The sequence below is a fragment of the Callithrix jacchus genome, chromosome 5 (genome assembly GCF_049354715.1).
Source record: "Callithrix jacchus isolate 240 chromosome 5, calJac240_pri, whole genome shotgun sequence".
NCBI lineage: Eukaryota > Metazoa > Chordata > Mammalia > Primates > Cebidae > Callithrix > Callithrix jacchus.
Genome location: NC_133506.1, coordinates 143,114,533 through 143,129,045, shown reverse-complemented (window position 1 = coordinate 143,129,045; position 14,513 = coordinate 143,114,533). Strand labels below are relative to the sequence as shown.

At 41.9% G+C, this 14,513-nt stretch overlaps 1 protein-coding gene across 6 annotated transcripts in view; it reads right to left on the bottom strand.

Annotated features, from left to right (window-relative positions):
• The window catches only part of TNFRSF19 (TNF receptor superfamily member 19), a 109,358-nt gene extending 96,615 nt beyond the window's left edge, over positions 1–12,743 (bottom strand). For 3 of the 6 annotated variants that reach the window (XR_008481772.2, XM_008998029.5, XM_078375177.1), the window contains exon 1: positions 12,306–12,743. The gene's annotated coding sequence lies outside the window, so the exon portion shown is untranslated. Of the gene's footprint in view, positions 1–3,341; positions 3,525–12,305 lie in introns of those variants that run through there. The other 3 variants (XR_008481771.2, XM_017973001.4, XM_035302345.3) reach the window with 1 other exon arrangement.
• Positions 12,744–14,513: the final 1,770 nt, after the last annotated feature.

Here is a 14,513-nt window from a genome sequence, read left to right as displayed (position 1 = left end):
TACATAGTGACAAAGCACATCAGAGGTTGTCAGGGGCTTGAAGAGGACAGGGAAATATGGAAGAAAAGGATTACAAAGAGTTGTAAGGAAACTTCTGGGTGTGTTTTATGTGTTCACCATTAGGATTGTGTTGGCAGTTTCACAGGTATGTCAAAACTTACCTAATTACAAATTTAAATATATGCCACTTATATATGCCAATCAATGTCACTAAGAGTAGTTTTGTCAAATTTCAGTTGACATTAAATAATTGTGATATTTATGGGAGATAGAGTGATATTTTAATATATGTATACAATGTGTAATGACCAAATCAGGGTACTTATGCCTCACCTCAAATCTTTATTTTTTCTTTATATTGGGAACCTTCAAAATCCTCTCTTCCAGCTTTTTGAAAATACACAACGAATTATTAACTATATTCACCTTACAATGCTACAGAACACTATAATTTATTCCTTCTATCTAGCCGTAATTTTGTATCCATTAACCAATCTGTTCCTATTCTTTCCTCTCCTCTTCACTAGAAGGCTACTTTTAAAAGCCTGTGAGGCCGGGCGCGGTGGCTCAAGCCTGTAATCCCAGCACTTTGGGAGGCCGAGGCGGGTGGATCACGAGGTCAAGAGATCGAGACCATCCTGGTCAACATGGTGAAACCCCGTCTCTACTAAAAATACAAAAAATTAGCTGGGCGTGGGGGCGCACGCCTGTAATCCCAGCTACTCAGGAGGCTGAGGCAGGAGAATTGCCTGAACCCAGGAGGCAGAGATTGCGGTGAGCCGAGATTGCGCCATTGCACTCCAGCCTGGGTAACAAGAGCGAAACTCAGTCTCAAAAAAAAAAAAAAAAAAAGCCTGTGAATATTTAATAATCAGCTGCCGCAAGACAAATGTATTTAACTGTTTAACTGTTCCCTGGTTCTCTTATCACATAGGCAGGGGTCAATTGTATTTATTGGGGGTGTGCTTTTATTCAAGTGGGCATTCATATTCCATGTGTAGTCAACACAAATAGAACATGTTGGCCTTTTCCAGACTTTTTAATGCTTGACTTTAAATATTGACTCATCAGTTTTAAAAGGGGTTGGCTTTTTTTAACGTACTAAAGATGCCTGGAGTTTTTGTTTCTATCATGTTAATTTTTGAGGGGTAGAAGTGGCCACAGGGAACTGAATTAAGCATAGGTTCAGAGATTGCAACAGGTGAAAAAAGAAACTCAAATTCTTTGAGTGTTAGCAGAATTCCTCATTTATGTTTAAAAAGTCCCCATCATGGCCTAAATTCATGTAAAAGAGCTACAACTAGGAAATTGAATTAATATACTTAGGACAGCATGTGACATTACCTGTTGCAATCCATTTTCCATTATAAAACATATGTAAAATCCTATTATCTGAAGTTAAAAAAATAATGTTCTATCCTTTTAAAAAACCACTTATACAGCTACTTTTACATGTGAACAATGTTCTTTATTCAGTCTTCTGCATAGAAAAGGCACATTGACAGCTGGGCACAGTGGCTCACACCTGTAATTCCAGCACTTTGGGAGCCCCAGGCAGGCGGATCACAATGTCAGGAGTTCGAGACCAGTCTGGCCAATATGGTGAAACCCCGTCTCTACTAATAACACAAAAAAATCAGCCGGGCGTGACGGAATATGCCTGTAGTCCCAGCTACTCAAGAGGCTGAGGCAGAAGAATCACTTGAACCCAGGAGGCAGAGGTTGCTGTGAGCCGAGATTGTGCCACTGCACTCCAGCCTGGCAACAGAGCAAGACTCCGTCTAAAAAAAAAAAAAAAAAAAGGCACATCGACTTTGCAATTTCGAGTGCATAAGGCTCTTCATGTGCCCATAACTGCATATTCAAGATCCAACCTGGACTCAGAGTTGTAAGACACACTCTGGCCAAAGAAACAAATAACTTTTGTGATTGTTCTTTAAATACTAACACATCTCAGATAGCACTTAGTACGGAAAAAAGTTTCCTAAAGTCAATAAAGTCATCTGGCTTTGGTAATAAAGTGCGGTAAGACATTTTCATAGATTAAAAAGTAAAAAATTTAACAGAGCTCGTGATAATGCTTCTTGCATTGACACCAAGGCCATATTTTCCAAATGAAAATGCATTTCTATGTTTTGTTTCACTTTCAGCACAGTTTGATAAATGTTAAGCAAAGAGGCTTTCTAAGTACTCACATCTCTGTGAATGTCAAAACCACACTAGGACTCAGCCCTCCAGTTCTATACCTTTCAATTAGATAATAAGCACTGCTTGGAATTTTTAAGACTACGTGAAAGCAGTGTTGGCAAAAACGCCTAAGGTGAATGCCCCACAGAAAACGTACTGTGTAAATCCTAAAGTAATGCAGTGTAATCCTCCCATCTAAGTATCTGATCATTAAATGACAACACTAAAAAATATCGTTTGCATGAGGCATGTTTAACAATAACTTTCCTGTTTGCATAAAGAAATTGTTTTCACTTGCAGTCAAAGAAACTGTCATTGGAGTCAAAACTACGTCTTCATACATATCTTAGGTTAGGCTGTTTCAGTTAAAAGAAACACTGAACAATGCTTATGGGTTTTATATGCAAATTGAGTCCTTTATTAAAATGCGAACAAATGGCATGGATTTCTTACAATAGTGAACGGAGACTGGATGACTAGCGCGCTACCATCAAAACAGATCACAGAATTCTGATCCGCCAAACTTGATCTCCAGGAATACATTAGCCAAATTTCTGTTCCATGAGACAGCATTAGAACACTGACACGCATTGTAAGAGCTGGTTTTCTATCATCACAAGCTCTACCCATGAATGCAATAATGCTGACCTCTAAGAAACTCTTTCCCACAGAAGGAATATAGCCTGGGCGGCTCACAGACAACTCTCTCCTGCCGCCGGCGCCTACCCGGGATGCGCCCCGAGACGCCGGCAGCAGCGCGCGGACTCCAGGGCCTCCGCAGAACGCCGGCGGGCGCCGCGGGCGGGTCGAGCTTGGGCAGAGTGACAGGCTCCCAGCCATGGCCTCACAAGCAGATCTTTCTATTTACAACATCCCGGATAGGAGTCCAGGTCGCGTCGCCGGCACAGCCCGCGGGGACCCGCCCTGACTTCTTCACACGCTCCCCTCCCGCCGCCTCGCCGCCTCTCCGGGGGTCAGCCTCTCCGGGGGTTTCCTTCGCGGCGCAGTCCTCCGCCCGTGAGCAGCCCCACCCGCGCGCCTCCCTCTCTCGGGCGGCCGCCTCCTTTCCCAGCTCCCACCCAGCGGGGATCCACCGGGGCGAGGGCTAGGCACCCCCGTGCGACGTCGCACGCCCGCGACAGCGGAGCACCTACCTTCCCGGCCACCTGGGAGGTTGCAGGCCCTGGCCGAAGCCGAGACTCCACGGAGGCTCAGGGATGTGCGGAGCCGTCCTCGGCAAAGCGCCGGGCGAGGACCTGCAAGGGGGTCCAGTCCCGGGTGCACGCTGTGCGCTACCCGCGCTAGGCTGCGCGCTCTCCCGTAGCCGGGCAACGGCTGCTGTACCGGCGCCCCGCCCACCCTGCGCCCCGCCCAGGTCCCCGCCCATACCGTAGCCCTGCCCACAAACAGAGCCCCGCCCCTCCCAAAGCCCCGCCCCATGCTCCAGCCCCCTCTGAGTCCTCCAGGTTCGCTCTGCCTTCGGGGTCTTTGGAGGCCCCCACGCCGCGGATGAGTGTGAGGCAGACTGGGGGCTTGGGGATGGGGGACCGGAGACCACCAAAAACGTCGCCGTGCTGGGAGACCTTTCTTCAGAGCAGGGAGGGAGGTTTCCTTTTCGTCCGGGGTGTTCCCCACTTTTCAACCGTTCCCGCGTGGGTCCGCATCCCACCCAGAGGGGATAGTGCGGCTGGGTCTGCGCTGCTGCGCCTGAGCTCAGGTCGGCCGAGGTCGCAGACCCAGCTCCCCAGCCTGCAGGGACTCGTCGGTGCGCGTTCCCACGGATGCCTCCCCGGGAAGCCGAAGTCCGCTTCCTGCAGGCCGGGGCCCCGCCGGGCCAGGACTCGCCCAGTGGCCGTCGCACCCGCGCGGTGGGAGGGCGTCTGCACCGCAGCTGTGGCTCACTTGCGTGCCAGGCGGGGCCAGGGCCAGGGACCCACTGGACAGTTTTGCTGAAAGGGTTAAGAGAATCATGTCTGCGACAAAATACTTTTCCAGCAGTAGAATCCTATAAAAGTGCAAGCAGTTATTGTTCTCTTCGTTCAGCCAAGATACGATGCATGACTTTGGTACCCGGGCATCCACCCTTTCTCACGTGTTGGTTTTGACTTCCCCACTCAACTGCACTGTTTGGATGGGGCCAAGTCTTGTGTTTCTTTTCTATACCCCAAGGCCCATTGGAGCCCCTATCAGTATTTGTTGAAATGAGTGAACAGGTTGTTGTATTTAACTGCCCAAAAGCACAGCTTGTGATCCCAAGCTTCCAACAGCATAGCAGTATACTAGGTACTTGTAAACAACGTTAAAAATACGATCATTCCCGATGTCACACCTTGATGGAGGTTGTATATTTCAAATCTAAAACATCCAGAATATAGATCACAGTAACGACTTATTTGTAAAAGATTTCCAAATGATGTACATTATCTTATTTGAACCTCAGGGTAAGTGTGTGCTTCCCTGTCCCATCTCCCAGCGGCTACCTGGATGGACTCCAGTCCTCAGTGCACATCACTACCATGTTCATTCCCACATCCCACTGAACCTGAAAAGCCACTTCTTTAACTGTTCCCTTCCCCAACTAGACCTGGATCTTCCGAGAGCATATCCTAATTCCTTGATATCCTGGGGCTGAGTTACTGCATCTTCCTTTGCAAGGTCTCAGGCAGTCCCCCACTGTCCTCTCTGCCTTGGTGACCACCACCTCCACTACCAGGCAGGCCCTCCCCACCCCTCACCACAGCACTGCCTCAGACATTAAAGCTGCTTCCCACCTTTCATCACTGCCACTACCTGGCTGAAGAGTCCCAGGAGGTTCCCCATTGTAAAGAATGGATTCTGCACTCCTTAGATTAGCATTCCGAGATGCCCACGTGCCACCCCACTCCTATTTCTAGCCTCGCTTCGCCTCTGGAGCAGGCTCTATAAACTGCACAGCGCGGCCCTTCCTTTGCTCTCTGCTTCCTCTTCGTGCTCTCCCATCTTACCTCTGAGCTTTACCTACTTGCCTTACTCCTGTTTCAGGACCTCGCTCGAAGCCAAGGCTCTGAGTTTTCCCTCAACTCTAAGCCTATATATTTACTTCCTCCAAGGTTTGTGGCAATCTAGCACTTGCCCATTCTGTCATGTCATAAGATTCTGTGTACTAACTTTGTTCTTCAAGGAGCTGAAAACACTTTCAGAGAAGGGGCATATTTCGTTCTGATTTGTATCTCTGACGGTATCGGTCATTCAAATAAATGTTCAACCAATGCTTTCTGAGTGGAATTGAATCAACTCAGGAACTACCATCTCTGACTTCAACCAAATGTTAATCTTCTGTCTGACCTCCTTTTGTCCTTAGAGACAGTAAAACACTACTGAGTTCATTAGTTCTTGAATCATCTCCATGTGTTTTGACTGATCTTCCCAATTAGCCTGTTAGCTCACAACAGAGAGAGAACCTACTGTTAGCCTGCATGGGCTTGGGCATCTGACAATCTGGTCCTAATGCCAACCTGTCATTCACTAGTGGCCGGACTTTGGAAAAGTTACTTAACCTCCCTAAGCTTCTGGTTCTCCATCTGTAAAATAAGTTGCTTCATTGATGGTTGTTAAGCATTAATAGATAAGGTATTTAAAGTGCTTAGGCCAATGCCTGATACTAAATAGTAGCCATTCTTAGTAGAAACATAACCTCATGCAATGCATAGCATCAATCAATAAGTGTTTATTGATGGTGAGAAAAAGGACATTGACCCTCTGCTCTCTAGCCGTTAGATACATCTAATTCTTTAAAGGGGAGACTCATTCAGTTAAATACAGTTGACCCTTCACATCCACGGATTCCACATCATGGATTCAACCAACTGCAGACTGAAAATATTTGAAAACAAAATGAATGGTTGTGTCTGTATTGAACAGGTACACTTTATTTTCTCATTATTCCCTAAACAATATGGTATAACAACTATGTCCATGGCATTGACATTGTATTAATATTACAAGTAATCCAGTGATGATTTAAACCATGTACAAATGTATACCATTTTTTGTAAGGGACTTGAGCATCTGCAGATTTTGGTATCCAAGAGGGCCTCCTGAAAGAAATCCCCCTCGGATGCTGAGGGAACACTGTAGTTCCCACTTTCCTTCATTTGAATGTTACATTATTTGGAGACAGTGTTTGAACAAAAACTCAGGCACATAATTGAGCACCAGTGGTAGCATAAAAAAAATTCTGTGGTCTGGGTGTGGTGGCTCATGCCTATAACCCCGGCACCTTGGGAGGCTAAGGTGGGTGGATCACCTAAGGTCAGCAGTTCAAGACCAGCCTGGCCAACATGGCAAAACCCCATCTCTACTAGAAATGCAAAAATTAGCCAGGTGTGGTGGTGCACACCTGTAATCCCAGCTACTAGGGAGGCAGATGCAGGAGAATCACTTGAACCCGGGAGGCGGAGGTTGCAGTGAGCCGAGCTCACGCCACTGCACTCCAGCTTGGGGAACAGAGCAAGACTCCATCTCAAAAAAAAAAAAAAAAAAAAAATTCTGTGATCCTTACCTTCATGCAAAATGCAACTGGATGCTTGTAATTAGGTCTGGGAGCATTTTACTTCCTTTAAAACACTGCGTATCGTTAATGGGTTAAAATTTTTACTGGAAAAGCCAAATGGCTATGAGGATCTTGGCAGAGGTGTTTGTTTTTAAGATTTATGATAAAGGTTAGTTTTCTGAAGATAGTTCTAGCAATATCTGGGCTGATACAAAGTGCATCTGTTGAAAATATTTTTCCCCAAAAGTTAAACTAATGAAAACTTGAAAAACTCTTTGAAAAAATGGTTTCAGCGCTACACTAGCTCACTGGAAGCAAAGCTAATGAAAAGTTGCCTGACTTCTAGTCATTTCTAGTGCAAATCACTATTCCTTGGAAAAAAATGGAATAGAATGCAAACCACAGGAGAATATGAAATTTTGTCTTTTTGGTTTATAGTGCTTGGCACATAGTAGATTCTCATTAAAAATTTGTTGGATGACTTAGTAATTGAGAGTTAGAATCTCAAAGGATAGTAACATTTTCCAAATACAGTTAAGAAAATAAGTGGAGGTGGAACCCCCAAGACCTAGCTATTTAATCCCCAGTACCCACTACTGCAAATTATAGACTATCAGCATGGGGCCGGGGGAGCACTGTGAGGCCAGTACCCAATGACTTCTGGAATGTCAAAGCTGGATTCAGAATCTGGGCTTCCTGTACATTAACATAACCTTCACCAAACCATGGGTGCATAAACCATATACAAAAAAGCCACAGAGGCTCTTTTTATATAATTTATATACTGTGGAGCTCAAGATACTCACAGAGCAAAGCTACATGCTGCAGTATTTGCCCTTATTATGCCTTTGTGATATCTTGGCCCTGAGTACCTCATTGTCCAGACCCTTTTCATGAGTTTGATGAGGGAAGAGATAGGCCATTGACTCTCCTTCTCTTCTTCCTGATAAACATGGTGGACTCCCCCACCTAGGGCTGGTTAAGACCAGTCTGGCTGAGCCCATGGTGTTAAGCTATAGGGCCACCAAAGCATGGGGGACATTTAACAGGACGGAGAAAACGGTCCTTATCAGAACTCCTCTCAAACAGAGCAGGTTATGTTGGAAGGAATAAGTTTTATGAAATCACTTGAAACCCCCACCTGACTTCTCCTTTCCCTCCTCATCAAAGAAAAAATGTAAGTCACAAAGGAGGGTGTTAAACTACTTACTTAATCTAAAGAAGTATGCCTTGATTGTGGCAAGTGGGTGGGTTTGAGGTAACAACTTTGGAGCCAAAGCTGAATAACTAGTGACAGCAGAGGAGAAATTAAAGCATAGCCACCAGGGAGCCTCCCTCTGCCTTCCCATCATAGAACTTACCCAGTTGGAACATTGTAAAGAACCACCCTTTAAAGGGTACCAAATCACTCATTCTTCCAGGGTGGCTTGGGCTGGCCTTGCCATCACAGAAAGAGAATCTGTTTAAACCAATGCCAGATGGTTGAGTTCAGCTCGCTCTTGAAGCAGTGGGAAAACAGATTATGCCTTCATGGCTTAGGGAGTTCCTTTATGGCCGACTGATGGAAAATACTATGAAAAATGTCTAACGGTTCTTACAAAATATATAAAAGGAAAAAAAAACCTGTTGCCCATATTTTTGGCCAAAATTTGGCTATAATGTTTGCTGACAGTCAAGTTCAGCTCTGTAATTCTTTCTTTTTCTTTTTTTGAGACGGAGTCTCACTCTGTTGCCAGGCTGGAGTGCAGTGGCTTGATCTCGGCTCACTGCAAACTCCGACTCCCTGGTTCAACCGGTTCTCCTCCCTCAGCCTCCCAAGTATCTGGGATTACAGGCACACACCACTACAACTGGCTAATTGTCGTATTTTTAGTAGAGACGGGGTTTCACCATGTTGGCCAGGATGGTCTTGATCTCCTGACCTTGTGATCTGCCTGCCTCGGCCTCCCAAAGTGCTGAGATTACAGGCAAGCTTTGTGTAATTCTTATAGGAGAAAGAATCAACTGCCTAGCCCCAGAATGAAAAAAATTTAGACCACAATGCTGCCATTGAATTATTCCCATAATGTTGCACATGTTATTGTTATTATTATTTTTTTTTTGAGACGGAGATTTGCTGTTGTTATCCAGGCTGTAGTGCAATGGCACGATCTCGGCTCACTGCAACCTCCGCCTCCTGGGTTCCAGCAATTCTCTTGCCTCAGCCTCCTGAGTAGCTGGGATTACAGGCACGCGCCACCATGCCTAGCTAATTTTTTGTATTTTTAGTATAGAAGGGGTTTCATCATGTTGACCAGGATGGTCTTGATCTCTTGACCTCGTGATCCACCCGCCTCGGCCTCCCAAAATGCTGGGATTACAGGCTTGAGCCACCGCGCCCAGCCACGTTATTATTTATCCTCCCTAAGGCTCACTTTCCTCATCTGTAGAATGGGGTGACAAAGTTACTTGTGAATTTAAATGACATAGTGTTTTTAAAATATTGTTGGGGTGCCTGGCACACAAGTGCTCAATATATATTATTGAAGTAATTGATAATGAGTGAATTAATAGATATTAGGTCGTGTTAGTAATAATCTTGTATATATAGGAACCCTAAGGAGGGTGGTAAGTCCTACTATGAGGGCAGCTGTTTGGCCATGAGAGTCCTGTATTTGTATAAAATTTTATTAATAACTAAATTAAAAATTTTCACACAAGATATATTTTTTCAAGGAGGAAAAAACCAGAAAGAGCTAATGAAAACATGCTCAAGATTCCTAACATAATTAAACATGATATGAAACACATACCATGTTTGAAATGCACATTGAGTTTATGAACCGAAATTTCACAAAATCCCACTGGGACTATCCCTGGAGAAAAATTAACCTTTAATTATTAAACTTTTTGTCGATGCCATTGGCCTCTTCTAAGAAAATATCAATTCCTTCAAAACACACAAAGATGTGTTGATATAATGCCAAACTCATATATGTACATACACACAGAGACAAACACACAAACACATGTATAATTCCACGTTGCACTGATAACGTTAAATTATTTTACATGTGATGGTAAGTTATGCATAGCAGTTGCTGTGTTTAGACAGTTTAGAAGTATAGAAGTAGAAGGAACAGTTAGGAAATAATCAGACTAATCCAGCTGACGTATCTATCATGGAAACAAAAAAATGTACAATAGAAAGTGGCTGTCTTTATATTTCAAACTAGCATTGTGCTTTGATGAGCTACAGGGTGCACTTGTTTCAGCAGTTGTTAGAAAGCAGACCCCGTGTGCTAGACTGGAAAAAACACTGGATGAGAGCCGGGAAATCAGTCATGTGACCTTGTTAAGCAAGGGACATTAGTTTTCCATAGCCTCAGTTTCCTCATCTGTAAAATGGCCATAAAGAGCCCACTCCTGCTTATTTCATGAAGATGATGTGATCAGCTCCCTCGCTTTGCACGTGAGAAAACTCTCGAAGTCATATAGCTAATTGATGACAGTATCATGACTTGACATAAAAGTCTTTTGAAGACTTGGACTTTGTGTAGAAACAAAGCTGCCATTGAAGCAACAGACAGGAAAGTGCTTTGAAAAATGTCACATAAGGGTTTCGTTCAGTAGAAGTATTATGGACTATATCTGCCAAAGTCCTTTTGTGGCAATTAATTAGGAAATGCCTTTTGAGACTGTACCTGGACCTTCAGCAATAATCATCTTTCTTTGAAAATCGAAAACACTCTGTTTCATTTCTCAACAATGACACAAGAAGTAAACAACTGACTTAATTCAAACACTGAAGTGGATTTTCAAGGACTTGACTCGCCCAAGCTAGTTTTCTACAAAGCCTAAATTAATCAGATAATTACTAATTCTCCCCTTTGTTTTGCGCTGAGGAGAGTCTGCATTTGTTAAAATGATCCAAGTAGCAGAATAAACAGTCATTAAAAAAATTTTTAAATCCCAAATCTGAACTAAATGAGCAAGTTTCAAACACACTATTTCTTTAGACATCGTCTCCAGCCATTGTTTTAAAACGTTCATTTTCTTTATCTGAATGTGAACATTAACACCATTTTTGTGATTAAAAGGAAGATTTAAGCAAACAAATTTTAAAGAATCAAACTAAACCAATATTTCAGGATATTGTGAACATGATTCATTGTGTCATTAGAAAAAAAAAAAAGTAAATACCTCTCCTGCCACAACGAAAAGCAACAGTTAAGTCTTTAAGATTAAATTCTTACTGACACACTTTGAAAATATAGTCAGTTTAACATGGCTTTAAATAACCTCCACTTAACAACTGGCAAAGTTTTAAAATTAAGTAAACAATGCTAATTACCCTCCTAATATCAAGAGGAAAGTGTAGAAAGTAATTTAATTAATTGGCTCTGAAAAATTAATTACATATGAAATGAGACTCATTAGAGCTTTCGTGTTTCATCAGAATTTCAGACTAAAGGATAACTGGTCTTATCACTTATGGTTTCTTCGTGGTTCGGCTAGCATAAAATAGACTTGTGATAATAATTAAATATTTTGCCCAAATAAATTTAGAACTAGAACATCAAAACGAACCTGTGTGAACAAAGTAACAGTGTTACTTTTCCACTATTTAGTTCTTATATTTCACTGTAAAGATATTACTCTGTGTGTGTGTGTGTGTGTGTGTGTGTGTATCATGAACTGACAAAGAAATAATTAACTTTCAAATTCAGTACAGCAGTATAATTTGGTTTTGTCATGTGGGGCATTAGCTAAAGTGAAAATGTGACTAAAACACTTTATGTAACATAATAACTGTTGATTACTCAGATAGTTTTCATAAACAGTTGGCAAATGGTAACTTACAACAGCTGTCACTATAAATTTAAAGTAAATGTTAATTTAGAAATATTAACCTTGTGAATGTTTCTGTAAATAAGGCTTATGCTGTTTCCAAAGGTTATAGAAAATCACTAGAGTATTTTTAGCCAAACTTAGTGCAACTTTATCCTCACTGTTTTTAAATTCTTCAGTTTTACACATAAAAGCCTTTAATCATACTTTAATGGTTTTTCAGTGATTCCCTTGAGTGTACAAACTGCATAAGGAAATGTATTTGATAGATTTACATCTTGGAAGTGAGAGAATAAATAAACTAAAGAAACAGCATTGCCAGAGATACATTTTACTCTTTTATATAAGAAAATAAAGAAAGCATTCTCAACAAGCAAAGTTCCAGGGACCATTTACTAAATCAGGTAACCTGTAAATACTTAGCAATTGTAGCTCCCAGCTCTCAGGGGCTGAAGTATCCGTAGCCTGCTAAAGTTAGCACTGTTCTGTTTTGTCCTGTTTGTAAAACTCATTTCCAAGTAAAATTTGCATGACAGATTGCAAACTCTCTTGTATGAACTACTAAAACTTGCACCAAGTTCCATAGTTACTCTGATATACACATTCAGCATAATGTAGTATTCAGCTGTATAAATGCTTTCTACAAAATTAATTAAAACCATTCTTTTCTCAGAACACATGGAAAAAATACCAGCGAGAGCTACTACAAAACTTAAAACGAGTATCTGCAACATGCTGAGCTCTTTGCAGTACTCACCCGTTCGGCAACTTAGTTCCTCCTGGCAGCACTTCTGTGCCAAATGCTTCTACCTTCCCAAAAATGTATGTCAGCACAAGCCCAGACGAAACTTCAAATCCAGGAAAATAAAATTAACCCTGCAGATCAAAGGCAGACGAGCAGGGAGATGAAATGCCTGTAATCTGATCAGTGATCAGTTGCTGAACATCAAAGGCATGACTGGGTTTATATATATGCATGGATATCAAGAAAGTTCACTTTCAGCAGGTAGTCACCCTCCTGCCTCCTAGTCCACACATTCTTTTGTTAAACATGGATCACGTTGTTTTCCTCCTCTTTTTTGCAATGAGGCAATGCTGGTAGTTCTGCCATGCTTGGGCTGAGTGGCTGGATCTGTAGCTTTTTTGGTTCCCAAGCTGTGTTGTGGACTGTGTGTTGGAAGCTTTTCCTAGTGCCAGCGGGTCCTGCTTTATCCCTTTCATCTCGCTGAGCTGCAGATCCCATGACATCATTCAGTGCCGTGGGACTGGTAGGAGAGCTATAATTCAGCCTGTGGGGGAGTATAGCTCAAGAGAAGCCAGAGTTTGGCTGATTTCTAATCACGTTAGACTATTGTGCCTCACACAGGACAGTTTCTGTTATCTGTCTCCCAGCTGGAAAGGACAGCAACTGCTGCTGGATGCTTCTTGGGTGATAAGAACCCTGATGGATGGTCTCGCCAAATGACAGCATTTAATTGCCTCTTTGCTGATAAAAATCACAATTTCCTACAGAGACTGAGTGTCAAATATTCAGCATAGTTAAATAGCACTATGAGACCACTCTAAAAAACACCTAAGGACACCAGCAGATGGACCGGATAACACCACATTTTTTTTTTCCTTTTTAAAGTGACAAGTCTTTAAGGATTTTAAATAAACTGCCCTTTCTTTGAAACACACATTTTTAGGATGCGATCAAACCGGGGTGTGTTAAGTAGTTAAGCAGCAGATAACCAGCAATTCATGAATAAACTGTCTTCCGCTGGCTCACTTAAGACTTTGGGCAGAGACTTAATCTCAGTCTTAGCCTTAGTTTGGGACTCTGGAAATTAGATTTTAAAGCAATGTCTACTTCTTAGACATAATTCATTAATACTTGTTGAGCATTTAAAAATTCACAAAAGAAGAATTATACAGAACAAAGCACTTGCCCTGGTGATTATTCCAAAGCCATGTTCTTTGCGTTTTAGCTCTGTTCTTCGGAAATCATAGTTTGGACTTTCAACTCGTTAAAAAATTGCCACCTTAGCCTAATTATTTATATTTTAAAATTAAATATATTGCTCATTTAAAAATTTTAACTATTTTCCTTGACAGTGTCAGATTGAATATAATATGATTATTTTATTTTTAGTATTTAGTAAAAAAGAAGATAAGAAGAAATTTCATCTTCCTTGAAATCCAGGATATGGTGCTTTTGTGATTTTCAGATAGTTCTTTCATGAAATGAAGACAACGCTTCTATTTTGTAATAGAAACTCACCAACCTTTAGGAGGTAAGTTAAAGTTATTTTTACAAAACTTAGGGAATAGTAGAACTCAATCTTTTTAAATGTAACTTCCCTCCCTAACTGGTTTTGTCTAATTTTTCCTGATGTGACATTTGAAACTGTTGTTTATGAAGTGTTTATTTCCAGACTTATAGGATTCTTGAATAATTTTAATAGCAAAATATTTGGTTTGAAGAGTTCATGAGTTCAGTATAACATTTAAATATTCCTCTTGATGTTTCAATGTCTCTTGTATAATTTTTCTACCTCATTTCTCAACAATGCACAGAGCTCAAATAGTATTTAAACTGGCAGGTGTGATACTTAATGACGTCCTTAAAGTAGACCAGGAAAACTCCTGTGACACCTGGTCTTCACGTTTCCTGGGCTCCTCGAACTCATGAATACAAAGGAGATGGTTACAAAGACAAAATATTTACAAGAAGACATGTGCGCATTTCTTTTCTGAGGTAGTCTAACCCCACCACCAACATGGAATCCATATTCCATCAGCCTGCACTCAGAATTAAAGGTTCCCGATACACTGATATATTAAATCAGAGCAACTAGACACTCTGTAAGGCTCATTGGCTAAGCAAGTAGATTCTCCGTCTTTAGTTCAACACCAGTAGAAATGGGTGAAAGACTGAATTAGGATTCTTATGTTCTGCTGGAAGCATACAGGAAGCACTTGA